This window comes from Camelus bactrianus, chromosome 17 (assembly GCF_048773025.1).
Source record: "Camelus bactrianus isolate YW-2024 breed Bactrian camel chromosome 17, ASM4877302v1, whole genome shotgun sequence".
NCBI lineage: Eukaryota > Metazoa > Chordata > Mammalia > Artiodactyla > Camelidae > Camelus > Camelus bactrianus.
In genome coordinates, this window is record NC_133555.1 from 60,180,191 (window position 1) to 60,205,304 (window position 25,114).

Genomic DNA, 25,114 nt, shown 5'->3' on the forward strand with positions numbered 1-25,114 from the left:
TTCTGCTGCCTCTGCTATCTCAAATTTGGCAGCTCGGGTTTTGGTCTCAGATTCAAATCTGGGGATATTTGGTGCTGATTTCTTTGAGTCCTGTCAGCCAAGCATCTGCTGTGAACTCTTCTAACACTCAGCGCATCACCTTCAATCCCATGTGTGCTGTCCCCTTGAGAGTGTGCGTCCAAGTAAAGCAGAGTTTCACCTTTGCTGCTCCATTACCAGAGGTCAGATCCTGTAGTGGTTTCCATTCTCTACATTGTCTTATCCTCCTTACAGGTTTCTGGGGCCTCATCCTTTCTTTGGAATTAACAGACCACTCTTCAGCAAGTGTCCTGTGCCAAGGTCTGGTTTGGTTGATGTTTACATTGCTGTGTACATGGGAGTAAGTGAGCCCATGTTGCACTTGTTCTCTGCCAACCTGGCAGTGATAAATCAACACTTTCCTGATATAATTCACAGAAATATGATATTTACTTAGCTGTATTTTCTATACAGCCATGGTGGGAGGGTTTGTCCAAAGACTCCAGTTTTGACATTGTGTTGATAACTCAGTTGCAGTATTTTAAAATGTTATTTGAATTGATTTACATGTTTTGGGATTTATATGAAAATGAAGTTAGTTTTTGAAACATACTAAATCTACCTAAAACCAGACTTGTCTATTTTTGTAACATATTGTCAGCTCTAAGAAAAATATACAAAGATAGGATGTAAAATAGCAGTCCAATATGTTGAAGGGACATGTCAACTGTTTACACTTGAAGCCTCCAACACGAACAGGAACCATGAAATATCTATTGGAACCTTGAAATAACCCCAAACCTAGGTTTCCATTGTTCAGATGTTGCCCTTTATTACCAATGTCTCATACTGGCCAATGTTGGCATTTCAAGGTGTAACATTGTTCTCTACTAGAATACAAGATAATCTGAACAAAATATAAACATTTTTGCTTGATTCTAAAAGCACCTAGAGGCATTATATCTATGAGAAACCTCTGCAGCTATGCTAGGCTTTTGAGAACCAGGTGTTTTTCTATCAGTGATGAAAACATGTAATCATCTGATCATGTTGTGTAAAGCAATTTACACAACCAATGCTGCACCCCCATGATAAGGTGCACCGTGGGCTTGACTGAAGGGAAGCATGGTCCACATAAACTGTGTCTTTAAATTCTTTGGAGACTTTTACATTTCAGTTCACTATCTGACTTCTAATATTTGACTATACTGTCTTGAAAATATGAGGCCTAATATCTATTAAAGATCAGTCAAAGATTCCCCTCAATTACCACACTCCATTCACCCCATAGAATACATTACTCCAGCATTTGCTGAATCTATGGGAAGGTCATCATTTATTTGTGTGAGCTAAGTATTCAATTCATATCTATTTTATTCGAGAGTATTTGATCTTTAAGTATTTCACTGTTTTTCACAGAGTGTGAAGCTGTTGGAATGCTGATTCCAGGAGCGGCTTACTATTCTCCTACTGACTTCATTTCACCTCAGGTGCTTATCTTTAAAATGGATGCCTGAGTGGAGTGGAGGTTAGAGAAAGTTCTTGATATCTAGGCCCATACCTGGGAAAATTCTTACCTGGGCTTGGTGCATTTTTGTCTGAATGGTTTGTAAATGCCCCTTGGGAAATGTGGATTCTCACTACCCCTTCCAAGAACACGAGCGCTTTTATCATCTCTGCCATCTCTTCTCTTTTAGACGTCGGGATTCTTGGACCCGTTCTTGGAGCATGGAATTGAGTAACTTCTTCAAGGGCATGTTGACACTCCGTATATTTCTGCCAGTATCAGCGAGGTTCAATATGTGTCATGAATGTCTTTCAAGCCTGGTATTCTCTACAGATGTCTCCATGCCAGTATTCTCCATTGTAGCAGAACAAGTCTCATCAATGTGTTGGCATCTCTCCTCAATCTGTGCTGCCAGCTTTTCTGACATCTTTTCTCCGTGTCTCCCATAAAGTCGACTTCAACAGGACTGGGCAGTTCTGAAAGGACCTCGGAGCCTCACCAGTAAGCTGATGACAGTCAAATCATGCACTGTCTGCCCTTTCAGGTTCTGGAAACTAACCCGTGATACCAGGTTTTTGGGCAGCAGCATTATCTCGAACATACACAGCTTCCTGAACAAAAGAACTAAGACAAGCTCCACAGAGGGCAGCATCCCCTCCATCAAACTGATCCACCCACAGAATTCTGCCCAGTTACCTTGGATCCACCAGGCACAACAAGCCTCGCGGTACCCACCAACATTCCACCTGGAATCCAAAAGGTAGCTGCCATGTCCGATGGTTGCTGCATCTTATTAGTGTTGGGAGAATGGCTGCATCACACATCACATTCCTAAGTTTTATGTGATTCTATCCACTAGCGTCCCATGGTCCTTATTTCTTTCCTCTTTCCTTTTGTTCAGATCCGTATACACAGTACAAATGGAGGGAAATGTGTCCAATTTTAGTTTATGCTTTCACACGTGTGTAAACTTTCTAAAACTTCACATTACACAGTGACACACTAAAGGAAATTATGTTTGTGAAATATCCATTCACCCAGAATACATATCCATTTGTTGCTTTCTGCTGAAACACCCATAATCTCAGAATATGGACCCAATTGTATCATGGAGGCTGAAATTCCTAAAAATGGAACAAATCACTACGTGCAGTATACTAGCTTCCTCTTTCACACTTAGTACAGTTTTGCAGAGCTACTTGTCTTTGTTATAGGCTTATGCCATTTCTTCTCTACCTAGGGTAGAATATGGCATTGATTCATACTGTTGGAAAACTTGTAAGTATATATCACGGACTATGAATCCATTTTATTCAAACTTGGCATTTGATTTGGGTCATGATATACTCTTATCAATCAATATTTATGAATATTTATGTGCACATCATTTTTCTGAATACAAGTGTGTTGAATACATGCAAGCAGCGATACTGGGTCGATGCGTGCTGAATGATCCTTGACATCTCTTTGAGTATTTTGTTTTGAATAGTCATGGTTGCTTTGGTATAAGTCAGCCAAACGTACCCTTTTTGTATTTTTTGATTGATTGTTTGCTTGTTGTTTGTTTTGCAAACGCATTAGGCCATGCATTTCTGTGTTTGCTTCAGAGTGTCATAGAAGTTGATTCACTTAAGATAGTGCTTTAAATCACCTAAGATTACCTGCTTCCGTCTCACATCTCTAGCGTTTTGCCGTCCTCCTTGCCTTCTTCTTTTTTATTCTTTGCAACTCATGCTCTTCCAGCAATTCCAATAATGGTTTTCTTATTTCCATTTCATCTTGCTACTTTTCTATGCAGCATAGAAATCTAAATCTTTATTTTAGGATCATTTTCGAACTGCTGAATTATTTTAAGGTTTGCCGGTCTGTGAAATTCTCTAGCTCTGCCTTTATTATTAATGGTGGTCATGTGGCAAAGGCTACCCAAGTTTGCAGCTTTTTCTTATTCAGGTTATGGTCTATGTCCTGGCACTCCTCCCTGTCCTGCAATATTTCTGTCGAGATAGCAGCTGAAACCCTGCTGGAGGTACTGTTGTGATGATGTTGCTTTCATCTAGGTGCATTTTAAATCACTGGGATGATCATGAACTTTGTTGATTTGAATTCTACTGCTGCTTGTAGGTCTATTGGGATTCCACCTCATTTGGACGCTTTGTACTCCTGAAATCATATAGATGATTCTTTCTTGGCTTTCAGAAAGTTTCACTCTGATTTTTCTACAAATAATTTTTCAGACATTTTTATTTTTATCTCTTGCATTCCCTTCTTAGACTCTTTTGAATCATAGACTTTCATGCTTTGTCTTACCCCGGGATTCAACAGAAATGTTTTCATTGGTTTATACTTGCTTTTCTATGTCTTCCTCTGATCAAGGGATTTCAGTTCCCCTGTTTTGACAGTCATCCATGAGTCCCTCTGCATTATCTAGTCTGCTTAGGACTGACTTTAGCCCTGTTATTATCTCATCCATTGAGTTTACTGATATTATTTGGCTTGTCTTTAGAGTTTCTCTTCACCTTTTCTGGCATTCTGTCTTTTGTGATTCTGAGACACTGTTGTTCCTCAGTGTTTTCCTCACCTCCGCTTTCAATACTTGCTCTGATAGCGTTTTGCATTCTAGTTGTTTGGAAGCTTATTTTTTGGGCCTTCAATCACTTTGGAACAGAAAATTGTGCTTCCTGTTTCTTTTCCTATGCTTCTTTATCTCTACTGTTCAAGTACTATCAGGTATCAATTGTAGACTTATACGGCTTTGTTAATTGAATATTATAGACTCTTGGGTGTACGCAATTCCATATTTCTATGAGGACAATTTTTCCTAGTCATTGATGCCAAGTCATGTTCCTGTGTGTGTTGTCTGGTATATCTCTAATTGCTGGTGTTGCTTTGTTGTGATGAACACACTATAATATTTCGATTATTATATCCTCATTTTTATTATGCTTATCTAAGAATTCTGGTAGTGCACAGGATACTTCCTCTTGTGGAAATGAAGCTTCTAAAGATTTTCAGCTCTGCATTTTGCTGTATGTCATTTTGGAGTGTTTCCAAAACAGGAAACTGACAGTGAGCTTGTGCTTTCTATTGCCATGGGAATGTCCCAATATTACCAGTTCTTCCCAGAGATTCTCTGTCTACAGAAACACCACTGGAAACATATCTATGGATGTCATACAACAGGGCCTGCTGGAATGATCCTGCAGACCAATGTATGTGTTCTCGGTGCAGTAACATTTCAGTGCCATCGAAAATGTACCATCTGCATTTGGGAAAATGCTCAATGAAATTCTTCATCTTCTCACACTGCAGACTTTGACCACCCTTCCTTGTTCTCTCATCCTTTTGTCATGTGTGCACGAAGGGAAGAACAGTTGTTCTGCATCCTCTGCCTCAAACCAAAATGTAATCTCACTCCAGATATTGAATGTAGCAGATCCTAATGCTTTTAATACTGATTTCAAACCCAAGGCCTCTGGTTCCCACAGACCTGATGCACAGTATCTCTGATTGAGCCCAACATGTGCTCTCTTGGCAAAATGCCAAATTGGTCCCTGGTCCTGCAGATGCAGTGGATGTGGCCATGGGACTTATCGATAAACTCAAACTCGCAAGCTAGTGTGGTTGCTTTCTCATTGGGGTCACAAGTCGGTTTGCTTTCTTGATAGGACCCAACACAACCCACAACACAATCCAGATCCCTGAGAGTAAGCTTGTGCCATCATCCGTAGCCCTATCCCTCATTTTCTGCTGCCTCTGCCAGCACAAATTTGGCAGCTCGGTTCTTGGTCTCAGATTCAATTCTGGGGATATTTGGTGCTGATTTCTTTGAGTCCTGTCAGCCAAGCATCTGCTGTGCACTCTTCTAACACTCCACTCATCACCCTCAATCCCATGTGTGCTGTCTGCTAGAGAGTGTGCATCCAAGCAAAGCAGAGTTTCACCTTTGCTGCTCCATTACCAGAGGTCAGATCCTGTAGTGGTTTCCATTCTCTACATTGTCTTCTCCTCCTTCCAGGTTTCTGAGGCCTCATCCTGTCTTTGGAATTAACAGACCACTCTTCGGCAATGTCCTTTTCCAAGGGCTGGTTGAGTGGATGTTTACATTGCTGTGTACATAGGAGCGAGTGAGCACATGATGCACTTGTTCCCTGCCAAGTGGGCAGTGATAAATCAACACTTTCCAGATATAATTCGCAGAAATATGATGTTTACTTAGCTCTGTTTTCTATACAGCCATGGTGGAAGGGTTTGTCCGAACACATTAGTTTTGACATTGTGTTGATAACTCAGTTGCAGTCTTTAAAAAGGTTAGAATAATTGATTTACATGTTTGGAATTTATATGAATATGAAGTTAGTTTTCAAAACATACTAAATCTGCCTAGAGGAAAGACTTGTCAATTTTTGTTACTTTTTGTCAGGTCTAAGGAAAAAATAGACAGATAGAATATAAAATAGCAGTCCAAGATTTTGAAGGGGCATGTCAACCCTTTAATGTTGAATCCTCCAACACTGACAGAAAGGATGAAATAACTATTGGAACCAAGAAATAACCCCCAACCTGGGATTCCATTGTGCATGTGTTGCCGTTTCTTCTCAATGGCACATATTGGCCAATGTTTTCATTAAAAGGGGTATCATTCTTCTAGAGGAAAACACAAGAAAAACCAAATAAAGTATGTACATTTTGGCTTCATTTCAAAAGCACCTAGAGGCATTATATCTATGAGAATCCTGCTGTAGCTATGCGAGGCTATTGATAATCAGGTGTTCTTCTATCAGTGATGACAAAGATTAATCGTCTGATCATGTTGGTAAAGCAATTTAACATAACATTGTCTGCATCCCATGATATAGTGCACCAGGTTCTTGAATGAAGGGAAAAGATGGTACACATAAATTATGTCCTTTAATGTCCTTGGCGACTTTTAAATTTCAGTTCAATAACTGACATAATATTTACCTATACTGTCTTGAAATACTGAGGCATAATACCTATTCAAGTTCAGTCAAAGATTCTCCTCACTTACCACACTCCCTTCACCCCAAAAAGACATAACCAGAGCATTTGCTGAATCTAGGGGAAGGTCATCATTTCTTTGTGTTAGCTAAATATTCAAATCCTAGCTATTTTAGTTCAGAGTATTTGACCTTTGAGGATTTCACAGTTGTTCACAGAGTGTGAAGTTGTAGGAACTCTGATTCTAGGAGGAGCTTGCTCTTCTTATATGGTTTCATTTCAGCTCAGGTTCTGATCCTTTAAAATGGATGCCTGAGTGGAGGGGAGGGAAGAGCAAGTGCTTGATAGCAAGGCCCAAACCTGGGAAAATGCTTACCTGGGCTTGGTGCATTTTGGTCTGAATGGTTTGTAAATGCCCCTTGGGACATGGGGATTCTCACCAATTATTCCACCAACATGAGCGATTTTATCACCTCTGCCATCTCTTCTCTTTAGACGTCAAGAATCTTGGATCCATTCTTGGAGCAGAGAACTGTGTAACTTCCTCAAATGCAAGTTGATCCTCCATAATTTCTGCCAGGATCAACGAGGCTCAATATGTCTCATGAATGTCTTTTGAGCCTTTTATTCTCTACAGAAGTATCCATGCCTGTGTCCTCAATTGTAGCAGGACAACTCTCATCAATGTGTTCTCATATCTCCTCAATCCATGTAACCAGGTTTTCTTCCAGCTTCTCTTTAAATCTCCCATAAATTAGACTTCTACATGACTGGGCAAGTCTGAAAGATCCTCGGAACATAACCAGTATGCTGATGACTGGCAGATGTTCCACTGTCAGCCCTTTCAGTTTCTGGAAACTGACCCGTGAACTCAGGTATTTGGGCAGAAGCAGTATCTCGAACTTACCCAGCTTCCTGAACTAAAGACCTAAGACAAGCTCCACAGAGGGTGGCAGCCCCTCCATCACACTGATCCACCCACAGAATTCTGCCCAGTTACCTTGGGCCCACCAGTCACAACAAGCTGTGCGGTACACACCAAAATTCCACCTGGAATCCAAACGGTACCTGCCATCCCCAATGGTTGCTACATCTTGTCAGTGTTTGGGAGGGGCTGCATCAGACGAGAGGTTCCTAAGGTAAATGTGAATCTCTCCAGTAGCATCCCATGGTCCTTTTTTTCTTCCTTCTTTACTTTTGTTCTCATCCCTATACACAGTACAAACGGAGGGAAGTGTGTCCATTTTTAGTTTATGGTTTCATACGTCTTTAAACTTTCTAACTGTTAACAGTACAAAAAGACCCACTAAAGGAATCTTATGTTTGTGTAATATCCATTCACCCAGAATACATATCCGTTTGTTGCTTTTCTGCTGAAACACCCACACTCTAAGAACGTGTATCCATTTGTTCCATCGGGGCTGAAATTCCTAGAAATGAAACCAATCCCATTGTGCACTTTACTGACTGACTCTTTTGCTCTTAGTACAGTTCTGCAGAGCTACTTTCCTTTGTTTTAGGCTTATGCCATTTCTTCTTTATATAGGGTAGAATATGCCATTCTTTCATCATGTTGAAATACTTCTAAATCTATACCACGGACTAGGAATCCATTTTAATCAAAATAGAGATTTGGGTTAGGAGACAATGTGGTATTATGAATCAAAATTTATGAATATTAATGCACGCATCTGTTTTCTGAATACAAGTCTTTTGAGTACTTGCATGCCTCGAAACTTTGTCGATGCGTACTGAATGATCCTTGACATTACTTTGAGTATTTTTATTTAATTTATCATGGTTCCTTTGGATAGATGTCTGCCAAGCGTACTCTTTTGATGTTTGTTTCTTTGTTCAATTGTTTGTTTGCTTATTCTTTGTTTTGCAAACTCTTTAGGCCATGCATCTCTCCGTTTGATTCAGAGAGTCATATATGATGATTAACTTAGTATAGTGCTGAAAATCACCTATGTTTTCCTGCTTCCCTCTCCCATCTTTAGGATTTTGATGTCCTCCTTGCCTTCTTCTTGTTTATTCTTTGAAACTCATTGCTCTAATTGCATTTCCAATAATGGTATTCTTATATCCATTTCATCTTGCTACTTTTCTATTCTGTTTAGAATTCTCAATCCTTTTTTTAATATTAGTTTTGAACTGCTGTAGTCTTTTAAGTATTGCCGGTCTGTGAAATTCTCTAGCTCTGCTGTTATTAGAAATGGTAGTCTTGTGGCATAGGCTACCCTAGATTTAAGCTTTTACTAATTCAATATTTGGTATATGTCCTGGCACTATTACATCTCCTGTACTATTTGTGTCGAGATATCAGCTGAAAACCCTCTGGAGATTCTGTTGTGACTAAGTTGCTTTCCTCTACGTGCATTAAGAATCACTTGGTTGATCATGAACTTTGTTGCTTTGAATAATACAGCTTCTTGTAGGTCTATTTTAATTCCACCTCCTTTGGACACTTGTACTTCCTGAATTCATATAGATGACTGCTTTTTGGCTTTAAGGAAGTTTCTGTCTGATTTTTCTACAAATATATTTCAGACTTTTCTTCTTTATCTCTTGCTAATTCATCTGGGACACTTATGAATCATAATCTTTCATGCTTTGTATTACCCTGTGATTCAACAGCGATGATTGCATTGATTTTCACTTGCTTTTCTATGTCATCTTCTAATCGAGGGATTTCTATTCCTCTGTCATCACAGTCATTCACGAGTCCCTCTGCATTATCTATTCTGCTTGGGAATGACTTTAGCCCAGGTATTATCTCATCCATTGAGTTTTCTGATATTCTTTCGCTCATCTTTAGAGGTTCTCTTCCCCTTTTCTGGTATTCTGTCTTTTGTGATTCTGAGACACTGTTGTTCTTCAGTGTTTTCCTCACCTCCGTTTTCAATACATTCTCTGATAGCGTTTTGCCATCTAGTTGTTTGAAAGCTTATATTTTGGGCCTTCAAACTCTTTTGTACTTAAAATAGTACTTCCTGTTTCTTTTATTATACTTCTTTATCTCTACTGGTCAAGTACTTTCAGGTATCTAATGCAGACTTATAGGGTTTTGTTAAGTGAAAATTTTATACCATTGGATGTACGCAATTCCATGATTTTTTTGTGAGGACAATTTTTCCTAGACAATGATGCCATGTCCTTTTCCTGTGTGTGTTGTCTTATATAGCTCTAATTGCTGTTGTTCCCGTTGTTGTCATGAACACACCATACTCTTTCTATTAGTATAACCTCATTTTTATTACACTTATCTCACAGTTCTTAAAGTACACAGGACACTTCCTCTAGTGGAAATGAAGCTTCAAAGAGTTTTCAGCTCTGTAGACTGCTGTATGTCATTTAGGAGTTTTTCCAAAACAGAATCGTGACAGTGCGCTTGTGCTTTCTATTGCCATGGGAATGTCCCAATGTTACCAGTTCTTCCCGGGGCTTCTCTGTCTACAGAAACACCAGTGGAAACTTATCTAATGATGTCATGCATCAGGGCCTGTTGGAATTTTCCTGCAGCCCCATCTATGTTTCCTGGGTGCCATAGCATGTCAGTGCCATCCAAAATGTAGCATCTGCATTTCAGAGATAATGCTGAGGAAAATAATGCATCTTCTCATGCTGTGGACTTTGACCACTCTTCATTGTTCTCTCATCTGTGGCATGGGACCATGAAGGAAACCACCAAAATATTCCACATCCTCTGCCTCAAACCAAAGTATAATCCCAGTCCAGGCTATGAATGTAGCAGATCCTGAGATTTTGGAAACAGAATTCAACCCCAAGGCCCCCTGGATCCCTCAGACCAGATGCATGATGACTGTGATTGAGCCCCACACGTGCTCTATTGGCAAAATGCCAAATTGGTCCCAGGTCTTACAGATGCATTGGATGTGTCCATGGGATATTTCAATAAAATCAACCTCACTAGCCAGGGTTGTTGCTTTCTCATTGGGGTCCCAGGTAAGTTTCCTCTCTGGATAGGGCCTACCACAATCCACAACACACTCCAGATGCCTGAGAATCAGCGTGTGCTATCATCAATAGCTGTATCCCCAATTATTCACAGCCATTGTGAGCCCAAATTTGGCAGCACCAATCTTTGTCTAAGAATGAATTGTGGGTATATTTTGTGCTGATTTCTTTCAGTTCTGTCATCCAAGCATCTGCTGTGCACACTTCTAACACTCAGTGCACCACTTTCAATCCCATGCGTCCTATCCCCTTGAGGGTGTGTGTCAAAATAAAACAGATTTTCACTTTGCTGCTCCATCAGCAGAGGACAGGTCCTACACTTATTTACATCACTACTGTGTCTTTTCCTCCTTCCAGGTTTTCTGAGGCCTCATTCTGTCCTTGGAAGTAAGAGACCACTCTTCGGCAAGTGTCCTGGACTATGGGCTGGGTGAGTGGATGTTTATCTTCCTGTGTACATGGGAGCGAGTGTGCATAGGTTGTACTTGTACTCTGCCAACTGGGCACTGATAAATCATCACTTTCCATATATAACTCACAGACATGTTATTCTTGTTTATCTCTATTTTCTATACAGCCATGGTGGGTGGGTTTGTCTGAAGAATCCAGTTTTGATATTGTGTTGATCCCTCAGTTGCGGACTTTCAAAATTTTAATACAATTGATTTACATATTTGGGGAATTATCTGAAAATGAAGTTAGTTTTTGAAACATACTAAATCTACCTACAAGCCAGACTTATCAAATTCAAGTACCATTTTTTCAGCTATAATGGAAAAATAGACAGATAGAATGTAAAATAGCAGTCCAAAATGATGAAGTGAACAGGTTAACTGTTTACTGTTGATGCCCCAACACAAACAGGAACCATGAAATAAATATTGGAACCATGAAATAACCCTCACCCAGTGTTTCCCTTTTGCATGTGGTGCCCTTTCCACCCAGTGAATCATACTGGTCATTGTTGTCATTTCAAGCGGTAACATTTCTATGTAGGAAGACACTAGGTAACCCAAACAAAATATTTATATGAAGGCTTGGTTCCAAAAGCAACTAGAGGCATTATAGCTAAGAGAAAACTGCTGCAGCTATGCTAGGCTACTGAGAACCAGGTGTTCTTCTAACAACGATGAGAATGCTTAATCGTCCGATCATGTTGGGTAAAGCAATTTAACCCAGCCAAGTCTGCACCCCCATGATATTCTACATACGGGGCTTGAATGAAGGGAAAAGACAGTCCACATAACATGTGTCCTTACATGTCTATGGCGACTTTTAGAGTTCAGTTCACAAACTGACTTACAATAGTTACCTATACTGCCTTGAAACACTGAGGACAAATACATACTCAAGTTCAGTCAAAGATTCCCCTCACTTACCACACTCCCTTCACCCCAAAGAAGACATTAACCCAGCATTTGCTGAATCAAGGGGAAGGTCATCATTTCTTTGTGTGAGATACATATTCAATTCCTATCTATTTCAGTCGAGAGTATTTGACAATTGAGGAGTTCAGTGTTGTGCACAAAGTGTGAATTTGGTGGAACACTTGTTCTAGGAGGGGCTTGATATTCTCCTACTGGCTTCATTGCAGCTCAGGTGCTGATCCTTTGAAATGGATGCCTGAGAGGAGTGGAGGGAAGAGCAAGTGTTTGATAGCTATCCCAACCCTGGGAAAAGGCTTACCAGGATTTCATGCACTGTGATATATTTGATTTGTAGATGTCTCTTGGGACGTGTGGATTCTCATGATCTCTTCCAAGAACATGAGTGATTTTATCATCTCTGCCATCTCTTCTCTTTTAGACGTCAGGAATCTTGGATCATTTCTTGAAGCAGTGAACTGAGTACCTTCCTTAAGAGCACGTTGACCCTCCACAGGTCTCTGCCAGTATCAGTGAGGCTCAATATGTCTCATGAATGCCTTTTGAGCCTGGTATTCACTACAAAAGTCTCCATGTCATTATTCTCCTTTGTAGCAGAACAACTCTCATCAATGTGTTCACATCTCTCCTCAATCAGTGCAGCCAGCTTTTCTGCATGCTTCTCTTGGTGTCTCCCATAAAGTCGAATTCTACAGGACTGGGCAAGTCTGAAAGTTCCTCGGAACGTAACCAGTATGCTGATGACTGGCAGATGTTCCACTGTCAGCCCTTTCAGTTTCTGGAAACTGACCCGTGAACTCAGGTATTTGGGCAGAAGCAGTATCTCGAACTTACCCAGCTTCCTGAACTAAAGACCTAAGACAAGCTCCACAGAGGGTGGCAGCCCCTCCATCACACTGATCCACCCACAGAATTCTGCCCAGTTACCTTGGGCCCACCAGTCACAACAAGCTGTGCGGTACACACCAAAATTCCACCTGGAATCCAAACGGTACCTGCCATCCCCAATGGTTGCTGCATCTTGTCAGTGTTTAGGAGGGGCTGCATCAGACGAGAGGTTCCTAAGGTAAATGTGAATCTCTCCAGTAGCATCCCATGGTCCTTTTTTCTTCCTTCTTTCCTTTTGTTCTCATCCCTATACACAGTACAAATGGATGGAATTGTGTCCATTTTTAGTTTACGGTTTCACACGTCTTTAAACTTTCTAACTGTTAACAGTACAAAAAGACCCACTAAAGGAATCTTATGTTTGTGTAATATCCATTCGCCCAGAATACATATTCATCTGTTGCTTTTCTGCTGAAACTCCCACACTCTAAGAACATGTATCCATTTGTTCCATCGGGGCTGAAATTCCTAGCAATGAAACCAATCACAATGTGCACTTTACTGACTGACTCTTTTGCTCTTAGTACAGTTCTGCAGAGCTACTTTCCTTTGTTTTAGGCTTATGCCATTTCTTCTGTATGTAAGGTAGAATATGCCATTCATTCGTCATGTTGAAATACTTCTAAATCTATACCATGGACTAGGAATCCATTTTAATCAAAGTAGAGATTTGGGTTAGGTCACAATATGCTATTATGAATCAAAATTTATGAATATTAATGCACGCATCTGTTTTTGAATACAAGTCTGTTGAGTACATTCATGCCACAACACTTGTTCAATGCATACTGAGTGAACCTTGACATTACTTTGAGTATTTTGATTTGATTTATCATGGTTCCTTTGGATAGATGTCTGCCAACCGTACTCTTTTGATGTTTGTTTCTTTGTTTGATTGTTTGTTTGCTTGTTCTTTGTTTTGCAAACTCATTAGGCCATGCATCTCTCCGTTTGCTTCAAATACAGAGTCGTATATGCTGATTAACTTAGCATAGTGCTGAAAATCACCTATGTTTTCCTGCTTCCCTCTCCCATCTTTAGGATTTTGATGTCCTCCTTGCCTTCTTCTTGTTTATTCTTTGAAACTCATTACTCTAATTGCATTTCCAATAATGATATTCTTATATCCATTTCATCTTGCTACTTTTCTATACTGTTTAGAATTCTCATTCCTTATTTTAATATAAGTTTTGAACTGCTGTAGTCTTTTAAGTTTTGCCAGTCTGTGAAATTCTCTAGCTCTGCTGTTATTAGAAATGGTAGTCTTGTGGCATAGGCTACCCTAGATTGCAGCTTTTACTCATTCAAGATTTGGTCTAAGTCCTGGCACTCATTCCTGTCCTGCAATATTTCTGTCCAGATATCAGCTGAAACCCCTCTGGAATTTCTGTTGTGACTAAGTTGCTTTCCTCTAGGTGCATTTTATATCAGTGGGTTGATCATGAACTTTGTTGATTTGAATTATACAGCTGCTTGTAGGTGTATTGTGATTCCACCTCCTTTGGATGCTTTTTAAAACGTGAATCTTATAGATGATTGTTTCTTGGCTTTCAGCAAGGTTCTGTCTAATTTTGCTACAAATAAGTTTTCAGACTTTTTTTTAACACTTGTTTTTACATCTGGGACTCTCATGAATCCTACTCTTTCATGTTTGGCTTACCACGGGATTCACCAGCAATGTTTGCATTTGTTTTCACTTGCATCTTTTTGTCATTTTCTGATCGAGGGATTTCAGTTTCCCTGTCTTCACAGTCATTCAGGAGTCCCTATGCAGTATCTCGTCTGTTTAGGACTGAGTTTAGCCTTGGTTCTATATCATCAATTGAGTTTTCTCATATTATTTGGCTAGATTTTGAGTTTCTCTTCCCCTTTTCTGGTATTTTGCCTTTTGTGATTCTGAGACACTGTTTTTCTTCAGTGTTTTCCTCACCTAAGTTTCCAACACCTACTCTGGTGGGGTTTTGCAGTCTAGTTCTTTGAAAGCTTATTTTTTGGGCCTTCAATCTCTTTGGAATTCAAAATTGTACTTCCTGTTTCTTTTACTCTACTTCTTTATCTCTACTGGACAAGTACTCTCAGGTATCAAATGTAGACTTATAGGGCTTTATTAAGTGAAATGTTTAGACAATTCGCTGTACACAAAACCATGATATTTCTGTGAGAACAATTTTTTATAGACTTTGATGCCATGACCTTTTGCTGTGTGTGTTGTCTGGTATATCTCTAATTGCTGGTGTTGCCTTTGATGTTTTGAAAACCACTTATTTTTTCCATCAGTATAACCTCAGTTTTATTACACTTAAATCACAGTTCTGAAAGTGTATGGGACACTTCCTCTTGTGGAAATGAGGCTTCTAAAGGTTTTCAGCTCTGCAGGCTGCTCTATGTCACTTTTGGAGTGTTTCCAAAACAGCATCACAACAGTGCGCTTGTGCTTTCTATTGCCATGGGAATGTCCCCATGTTACCAGTTCTTCCCAGAGCTTCTCTGTCTACAGAAACACATTGGAAAGATATCTAAGGATGTCATGCATCAGGGTCTGCTGTAATGATCCCACAGTCCCACCTATGTGTCCTCAGTGCTGTACCATGTCAGTGACTTCCAAAATGTAGCATCTGCATTGGGAGATAATGAGGAAGGAAATGCTTCATCTTCTCATGCTGTAGGCTTTGATCAGTCTTTTTTGTTCTCTCATCCTTGTGGCAAGGGACCATGAAGGCAACGTCAGGGCTGTTTCACCTCCTCTGCCTCAAACCAAACAATCCCAGTGCAGGCTATGAATGTAGAAGATCTTAAAGCTTCTGATACTTATTTCAAACCCCAGACCCCCTGGATCACTCAGACTAGATGCATGATATCTCTGATTGAGCCCCACACGTGCTCTATTGGCAATATGCCAAATTGGTCCCTGGTCCTGCAGCTGCAGTGGATGTGGCCATGGGACATTTTGATAAACTAAACCTGGCGTGCCAGTCTGGTTGCATTATCATTGGTGTCACAGGTCAGTTTGCTCTCTTGATAGGACCCAACAAAATCCATAATGCACTCCAGATCCCTGAGACTCAGCTTGTGCTATCATCCATAGCCCTATCCCTCATTTTCTGCAGCCTCTGCCAGCTCAAATTTGGCAGCTCAGGTCTTGGTCTCAGAATCAATTCTGGGAATATTTTGTGCTGATTTATTTGAGTTCTGTCAGCTAAGCATCTGCTGTGCACTCTTCTAACACTCAGCACATCACTTTCAATCCCATGTATCCTGTCCACTTGAGAGTGTGCATCCAAGGAAAACAGAGTTTCACCTTTGCTGCTCCATTACCAGAGGTCAGGTCCTGCACTGATTTCCATTCTCTACTTTGCCTTCTCCTCCTTCCAGGTTTTCTGAGGCCTCAATCTGTCTTTGGAAGTAAGAGACCAAGCTTAGGCTTGTGTCCTGAGCCAAGGGCTTTGTGATTGGATATTTACCTTGCTGTGTACATGGGAGTGAGTGAGCATAGTTTCCACTGGTACCCTGCCAACTGGGCATTGATAAATCAAAACTTTCCAGAGATAACTCACAGAAATGTGATTCTTGTTTAGCTCTTTTTTCTATACAGACATGGTGGGAGGGTATGTCTGAAGACTCCAATTTTGACATTGTGTTGATAACTCAGTGGCAGTCTTTCAAAGGTTAATAGAATTGATTTACATATTTTGGGATTTATGTGAAAATGAAGCTAGTTTTTGAAACATACAAAATCTACCTTGAAGCCAGACTTGTGAAATTCTTGTAACATTTTGTCATCCCTAAGGAAAAAATATACAGATAGAATGAAAAATAGCAGTCCAAAATGATTAAGGGGACATGTCAACTCTTTACTGTTGATGCTTCCAACACTAGGAGGAAACATGAAATAACTATTGAAAAAATGAAATAACCCCAAACCTGGGTTTCCCTGTTGCATGTGGTGCCCTTTCCTCCCAATGACACATACTGCCCAAAGTTGGTATTTCAAGGGGTAACATTCCTCTCTAGTAAAACACAAGACAAACCAAACAAAATATATACATACATGCTTCGTTCCAAAAGAACCTAGAGGCTTTATAGCTATGAGAAAACTGTTGCAGCTTTGCTAGGCTATTGGGAACTAGGTGTTCTTCTATCAGTGGTGAGAACACTTAATTGTCCGATCATGTTGGGTAAAGCAATTATCAAAACCAAGTCTGCACCCCCATGATACAGTGCTTGACTGATGGGAAAAGACCGTTCACATAAAGTGTGTCCTTTAATGTCTATGGCGAATTTTACAGTTCAGTTCACTAAATGACTTATAATATTTACCTATACGGTCTTGAAAATCTGAGGCCTAATACATTTCAAGTTCAGTCAAATATTCCCCTCACTTACCACACTCCTTCACCCCAAAAAAGACATAACCCAAGCATTTGCTGAATGTAGGGGAAGGTCATCATTCCTTTCTGTGAGCTAATTATTCAATTCCTACCTATTTTATTTGAGAATATTTGACTTTGAGGAGTTCACTGTTGTGCACAGAGTGTGAAAGTGAAGGATCTCTGATTCTAGGAGGGTCTTGCTCTTCTCCTACTTTCTTCATTGCAGCTCATTTGGTGATCCTTTGAAATGGATGCCTGAGTGGAGGGGAGGGAAGAGAAAGTGCTTCATAGCTAGGCCCAACCCTGGGAAAAGGCTTACCTGGGCTTGGAGCTTTGTGGTCTGAATGGTTTGTAAATTCCCCTTGGGACATGTGGATTCTCATGACTTATTCCACCAACATGAGCGATTTTACCATCTCTGCCTTCTCTTCTCTTTTAGACGTCAGGAATCTTGGACCCGTTCTTGGAGCAGAGAATTGAGTACCTTCCTCAAGTGCACGTAGGTGTTCCACAGGTTTCTGCCAATATCAGCGAGGCTCAATATATCTCGTGATTGTCTTTCTTGCCTGGGATCCTCTGCAGAAGTCTCCATGCCAGTATTCTCCATTGTAGGAGAACAACCATCATCAATGTGTTTGCATCTCTCCTCAATCCATGCAGCCAAATTTTCTGCCAGGTTCTCTTCGTGTCTCCCATAAAGTCGACTTCTACAGTACTGGGCATGTCTAAAAGTACCTCGGAGCCTCACCAGTAAGCTGATGACAGGCAGATCTTCCACTGTCTGACTTTTCAATTTCTAGAAACTGACCCATGATCTCAGGCCACTGGGCAGCAACAGTATCTCGAACTTACAGAGCTTCCTAAACAATAGACTTAAGCCAAGCTCCACAGAGTGTGGCAACCCCACCATGACACTGATCCACCCACTGAGCTCTGCCAAGTTACCTTGGATCCACCAGCTCATAACAAGCCTCGTGGAACAAACCAACATTCCACCTGGAATCTAACCAGTAACTGCCATCCTCAATTGTTGCTGCATTTTTACAGTGTTGGTGAAGTGGCTGCATCAGACGACAGGTACTTAAGGTAAAAGTGATTCTCTCCATTAGCGTCCCATTATCCTTTATTTCCCACCCTCTTTCCTTTAGTTCAGTTCTCTAAACACAGTACAAATGGAGGGAAGTGTGTCCATGATAAGTTTATGGTTTCATTCATCTTAAAACTTTCTAACAGTTAACAGTACAAAAAGACCCACTAAAGGAAACATATGTTTGTGTAATATCCATTCACCCATAATATATATCCGTCTGTTGATTTTCTGCTGAAAGACCCACAGTCTCAGAACATGGATCCATTTATTTCATGGGGGCTGAAAATCCAAGAAATGAAACCATTCCCAAAATACACTTTACTGTCTGTCTCTCTTACTCTTAGAACAGTTTTGTAGAGCTGCTTTTCTTTGTTATAGATGTATGCCATTTAATCTCGTCGTAGTGTGGAATATGCCATTCATTCTTCATGTTGGAAGACTTTAAGAATATATCACGGAGTATGAATCCATTATATTCAAAATAGGCATTTTGGTTAGGTCACGATGTGCTCTTATGAATCAATATTTATGAATATTGATGCACGCATCTGTTTTCTGAATACAGGTATATTGAGTACATGCAAGCACTGATACTGGGTCGATGCATGCTGAATTATCCTTGACATCACTTTGCATATTTTCTTTTGAATTATAACGGTTCCTGTGGATATTATCAGCCAACAATACTCTTTTGGTGTTTATTTGTTTGTTTGTTTGTTTGTTTGTTTGTTTGATTGCTTGTTCTTAGATTTGCAAACACATTCGTCCTTGCATCTCTCTGTTTGCTTTAAACAGAGAGTCATATAAGATGATTCACTTATTATAGGGCTGAAAATCCCCTATGTTTTCCTGCTTCCCTCTCCCATCTTTAGGGTTTTGATGTCCTTCTTGCCTTCTTCTTGTTTATTGTCTGCAACTCATGGCTCTTCTTGCATTTCCAGTGACGGTTTTCTTATTTCCATTTCAACTAGCTTCTTTTCTATTCAGGGCAGTATTCTGAATCTTTCTTTTAGGAAAAGTTTCAAACTGCTGAATTCTTAAAGTTTCCAGGTATCTGAAATTCTCTAGCTCTGCCGTTATTAGAAATGGCGGTCTTGTTGCATAAGCTACCCTAGATTGCAGCTGTTTCTCATTCACAATTTCATCTAAGTCCTGGCACTCCTGCTTATCCTGCAATATTTCTGCCGAGATATAAGCTGAAACCCCTCTGGAGGTTCTGTTGTGACTTAGTTGCTTCCTTCTAGGTGCATTGGTAATCACTGTGTAGATCATGAACTTTGTTGATTTGATTGATAATACAGCTGCTTGTAGGTCTATTGGGATTCCACATAATTTGGATGCTGTTTGCTTACTTTTTTTGTATAGATGATTGCTTCTTCGTTTTCAGCAATTTTCTGTCTGATTTTTTTCCAAATATCTTTTCAGACTGAATAATCTTTTCTTGCTTTTAACTCTGGGACTCTTATGAATCCTATTCTTTCATGCTTTGTCTTAACCCAGGATTCAACAGCAATGTTTGCGTTGGTTTTCCTTTGCTTTTCTATGTCATTTTCTGATCGAGGGATTTCAGTTCCCCTGTGTTCACAGTCATTCACGAGTCCCTCTGCATTATCTAGTCTGCTTAGGACTGATTTTAGCCCTGCTATTATCTCATCCATTGAGCTTGCTGATTTTATTTTGCTCGTCTTTAGAGGGTCTCTTCCCCTTTTCTGGAATTCTGACTTTTGTGATTCTGAGACACTGTTGTTCTTCAGTGTTTCTATCACCTCCATTTTAAATAAATGTCTGATAGTGTTTCACAGTCTAGTTGTTTGAAAGCTTTTTTTTGAGCCTTCAACCTCTTTGGAACTAAAAATGTTACTTCCTGTTTCTTTTACTATACTTCTTTATCTCTACTGGTCAGTTAATTTCAAGTATCTAATGTAGACTTGTAGGGCTTTTTAAGTGAAAGTTTAAGTCTCTTGTGTGTACAAAGTTCCATGATATTTGTGTGAGGACAATTTTTCCTACACATTGATGCCATGTCATTTTCCTATATGTGTTGTCTTGTATATATCTAAATGCTGGTGATGCCTTTGCTGTGATGAACACAGCATACTCTTCGTTTTGTATAACCTCAATTTACTACGCTTATGTCACTGTACTGAAAGTGCACAGGACTGTTTCTCTTGTGGAAATGAAGCATGTAAAGCTTTTCAGCTCTGCAAGCTGTTGAATGTCATTTTGGAATGTTTCAAAAACAGTATCATGACTGTGAGCTTGTCCTTTCTATTTCTATGGGAATGTACCAATGTTATGAGTTCGTTCCAGAGCTTCTCTGTCTACCGAAAAACCTGTGGAAACATATCTAAAGATGTCATGCTTCAGGACCTGCAGTCATTATCACAGTGCCCCAGCTACGTATCCTCCCTGAAGTATACTGTCAGTACCATTGAAAATGTAGCATTAACATTTGGTAGATAATGGTGAAGGAAATGCTTCATCTTCTCACGTTGTGAACCTAGACCACTGTTCTTTGTTCTCTCATCCTTGTGGCTTTGGACCATGAAGGCAACCACAGTGCTGTCCCTCATCCTTTGCCTCATAACAAACCGTAATCTCAGTCCAGTCTATCAATATAGCAGATCCTGAGGCTTTGGAAACTGATTTATACACCAAGGCCCCCTGGATCCCTCAGACCTGATGCTTGATGTCTCTAATTAGACCCCACACATGCTCTATTGGCAAAATTCCAAATTGGACCCTGGGCCTGCAGATGCAGTGCATGTGGCCATGGGACATTTCGAGAAACTCAACCTCATGCGCCTGGTTTGTTGCTTTTTCATTGAGTTCCCAGGTCTGTTTCCTCTCTGGATAAGGCCAACCACAATCCACAACACACTTCAGTTCCCTGATACTCAGCGTGTGCCATCACCCATAGCCCTATCCCTCATTGTTCATAGCCAAAGTGAGCCCAAATTTGGCAGCACTGATGTTGGTCTCAGAATCAATTGTGGGGATATTTTGTGCTGATTTCTTTGAGTTCTGTCAGCCAAGCATCTGCTGTGCACTCTACTAACACTCAGCGCATCGCTTTCAATCCCATGTGTCCTGTCCGCTTGAGAGTGTGCGTCCAAATAAAACAGGGTTTCACCTTTGCTGCTCCATCAGCAGAGGTCAGGTCCTGCACTGATTTCCATTCTCTACAAGGCCTTTTTCTCTTTCCAGGTTTTCTGAGGCATCATTCTGTCTTTGGAAGTAAGAGGCCACTCTTTGTCAAGTGTCCTGGACCATGGGCTGGGTGAGTGGATGTTTATTTTGCTGTGTACAAGGGAGCAAGTGGGCACTGTTTGCACAGGTACTCTGCCAATTGGCTATGAATAAATCAACACTTTCCATATATAACACACAGAAATGTGATTCTTGTTTATCTCTTTTTCTATAAAGCCATGGTGGGAGGGATTCTCCAAAGAATCCAGTTTTGACATTGTGTTGATACCTCAGTTGCGGTCTTTCAAAATGTTAATAGAATTGATGTACAAATTGGGGGTTTATATGAAAATGAAGTTAGTTTTTGAAACATACTAAATCTACCTACAAGCCAGACTTGTCAAATTCAGGTAACATTTTGTCAGCTCTAAGGGAAACATAGACAGATAGAATGTAAAATAGCAGTCCAAAATGATGAAGGTGTCATGTCAACTGTTTACTGTTGATGTCTGCAATACAAACAGGAACCATGAAATAAATATTGGAACCATGAAATAACCCCAACCCAGTGTTTCCATTTTGCATGTGGTGCCCTTTCTCCCAGTGACTCATACTGGCCAATGTTGTCATTTCAATGGGTAACATTTCTCTCTAGGAAGACACAAGCAACCCAAACCACTTATTTAAATATAGGCTTGGTTCCAAGACACCTAGAGGCATTATAGCTATGAGAAAACTGCTGCAGCTTTGCTAGACTATTGAGAAACAGGTTCTCTTTTATCAACGATGAGAAAGGTAAATCATCTGATCGTGTTGGGTAAAGCAATTTAAGCCAACTAAGTGGGCACCCCGTGATATACTGCACCCGGGACTTGAACGAAGGGAAAAGACGGTCCACATAACTTGTGTCCTTATATGTATATGGCGACTTTTACACTTCAGTTCACTAACTGACTTATAATAGTTACCTACACTGTCTTGAAAAGCTGAGGAAAAATACTTATTCAAGTTCAGTCAAATAATCCCCTCGCTTGCCAAACTCTCTTCACCCAAATAAGATGTAACCCCAGCACTTGATAAATCAAGGGGTAGATAATCATTTCTTTGTGTGAGCTATATATTGAAACCCTATCTATTTTATTCGAGAGTATTTGACCTTTGAGGAGTTCAGTGTTGTGCACAGAGTGTGAAGTTGGAGGAACTCTGGTTCTAGGAGGGGCTTGCTATTCTCCTTCTGGCTGCATTGCAGCTCAGGGTCTGATCCTTTGAAATGGATGCCTGAGTGGAGGGGAGGGAAGAGCAAGTGCTTGATAGCTAAGCCCAAACTTGGGAAAAGGTTTATCAGGGCTTCATGCTCTGTGGTCTGTGAGATTTGTAAATGCCCCTTGGGATGTGTGGATTCTCACGACCTCTTCCAGGAACATGAGTGGTTTTATCATCTTTGCCATCTCTTCTCTTTTAGACGTCAGGAGTCTTGGGCCACTTCTTAGAGCAGAGAATTTAGTACATTCCTCAAATGCACGTTGACTCTCCACAGTTTTATGTTAGTATCAGCGAGTCTCAATATGTCTCATGAATGACTTTCGAGCCTGGTATTCTCTAAAGTAGTCTCCATGAGAGTATACTCAATTGTAGCAGAACAACTCTCATCAATGTGTTCGCATCTCTCCTCAATCCGTGCAGCCAGCCTTTCTGCCAGCTTCTCTTCGTGTCTCCCATAAAGTCGACTTCTACAGGACTGGGTAAGTCTGAAAGTATATCAGAGCCTCACCAGTAAGCTGATGACAAGCAGATCTTCCACTGTCTGCCTTTTAGTTTCTAGAAAATGACCCGTGATCTCAGGCCATTGGGCAGCATCAGTATCTCGAAATAACACATCTTCCTGAAGAATACACCTAAGCCAAGCTCCACAGAGGGCAGCAGCCCCTCCATGACACTGATTCACCCACAGAGCTCTGCCCAGATACCTTGGATCCACCAGCCTCAACAAGCCTTGTGGAACACACAACAATTCCACCTGGATTCAAACTGGTAACTGCCATCCACAATGGTTGCTGCATCTTATCAGTGTTGGGGGAGGGGCTGCATCAGACGAGAGGTTCCTAAAGTAAATGTGATTCTGTCCATTAGTGTCCCATTGTCCTTTGTTTCCTACCCTCTTTCCTTTAGTTCAGAACTCTAAACACAATACAAACGAAGGGAAGTTTGTCCATGATAAGTTTATAGTTTCACCCGTCTTTAAACTTTCTAACAGTTAACAGTACAAAAAGGCCCACTATAGGAAACATATGTTTGTGTAATATCCATTCACCCATAATACATATCTCTCTGTTGATTTTCTGCTGAAAGACCCACAATCTCAGAACATGGATCCATTTGTTTCATGAGGGCTGAAATTCCTAGAAATGAAACCAATCCCAAACTGCACTTTACTGTCTGTCTCTCTTACTGTTACTACAGTTTTGTAGAGCTACTTTTCTTTGTTCTAAGTGTATGCCATTTATTCTCTTCGTAGGGTTGAATATGTCATTCATTCATACTTGTACAGCTGTATCACGGACTATGAATCAATTTTATTCAAAATATGCATTTGGGTTAGGTCACGATGTGCTCTTATGAATCAATATTTATGAATATTAATCCACGCATCTGTTTTCTGAATACAAGTGTGTTGAGTACATGCAAGCAGTGATATTTGGTCGATGCGTGCTGAATGAACCTTGACATCACTTTGCATATTTTCTTTTGAATTATCACGAACCTGTGGATATATATCAGCCAACCGTACTCTTTTGGTGTTTTTTTGTTTGTTTGATTATTTGTTTGCTTTTTCTTTGATTTGCAAACACATTCGGTCATGCATCTCTCTGTTTGCTTCAAACAGAGAGTCATATAAGATGATTCACTTATTATAGGGCTGAAAATCCCCTTTGTTTTCCTGCTTCCCTCTCCCATCTTTAGGTTATTGATGTCCTCCTTGCCTTCTAGTTAATTCTCTGCAACTTATTGCTCTTCTTGCATTTCCAATGATGGATTTCTTATTTCCATTTGGTCTTGCTTCTTTTCTCTACAGGGTAGAATTCACAATATTTCTTTAAGATAAGTATTGAAATGCTGAATTCTTTTAAGTTTTTCCGGTCTGTGAAATTCTCTAGTTCTGCCGTTATTAGAAATGGTGGTCTTGTGGCATAGGCTAGCCTAGATTGCACATTTTTCTCATTCAGGATTTCGTCCAAGTCCTGGCACTCGTTCATGTCCTGCAAAATTTCTGCCGAGATATAAGCTGAAACCGCTCTTACGGTTCTGCTGTGACTTAGTTGCTTTCCTCTAGGTGCAATGAAAATCACTGGGTTGATCATGAACTTTGATGATTAGAATGATAATACAGCTGCTTGTAGGTCTATTGGGATTCCACATAATTTGGACACTCTGCTTCCTTTTGCTGTACGGATGATTGTTTCTTAGCTTTCAGCAAATTTCAGTCTGATTATTCTCCAAATATCTTTTCTGTCTTTTGTTTTATATCTTGCTGTTCCCACTGGGACTCTTATGAAACATATTCTTTCATGATTTGTCTTACCCCAGGATTCAACAGCAGTATTTGCATTGGTTATGCCTTGCATTTCTATGTCATCTTCTGATAGAGGGATTTCAGTTCCCCTGTTTTCACAGTCATCCATGAGTCCCTCTGTATTATCTAGTCTGATTAGGACAGAATTTAGCCCTGGTA

General features: G+C 40.3%; 2 long non-coding RNA genes across 3 annotated transcripts in view; both read left to right on the forward strand.

Annotated features, from left to right (window-relative positions):
- LOC141573815 (uncharacterized) overlaps window positions 1-25,114 on the forward strand; it is a 588,593-nt gene that overhangs the window by 94,229 nt on the left and 469,250 nt on the right. The gene's annotated exons all lie outside the window — the stretch shown is intronic.
- On the forward strand, window positions 1,720-23,502 carry LOC141573728 (uncharacterized). Of its 2 annotated transcripts, XR_012499743.1 has the most exons (6): window positions 1,720-2,285; window positions 10,820-10,892; window positions 17,545-18,191; window positions 21,403-21,475; window positions 23,068-23,126; window positions 23,200-23,502. It is a non-coding gene; the product is annotated as an uncharacterized LOC141573728 (long non-coding RNA). The 2 variants fall into 2 exon arrangements; XR_012499744.1 differs by lacking the exon at window positions 23,068-23,126.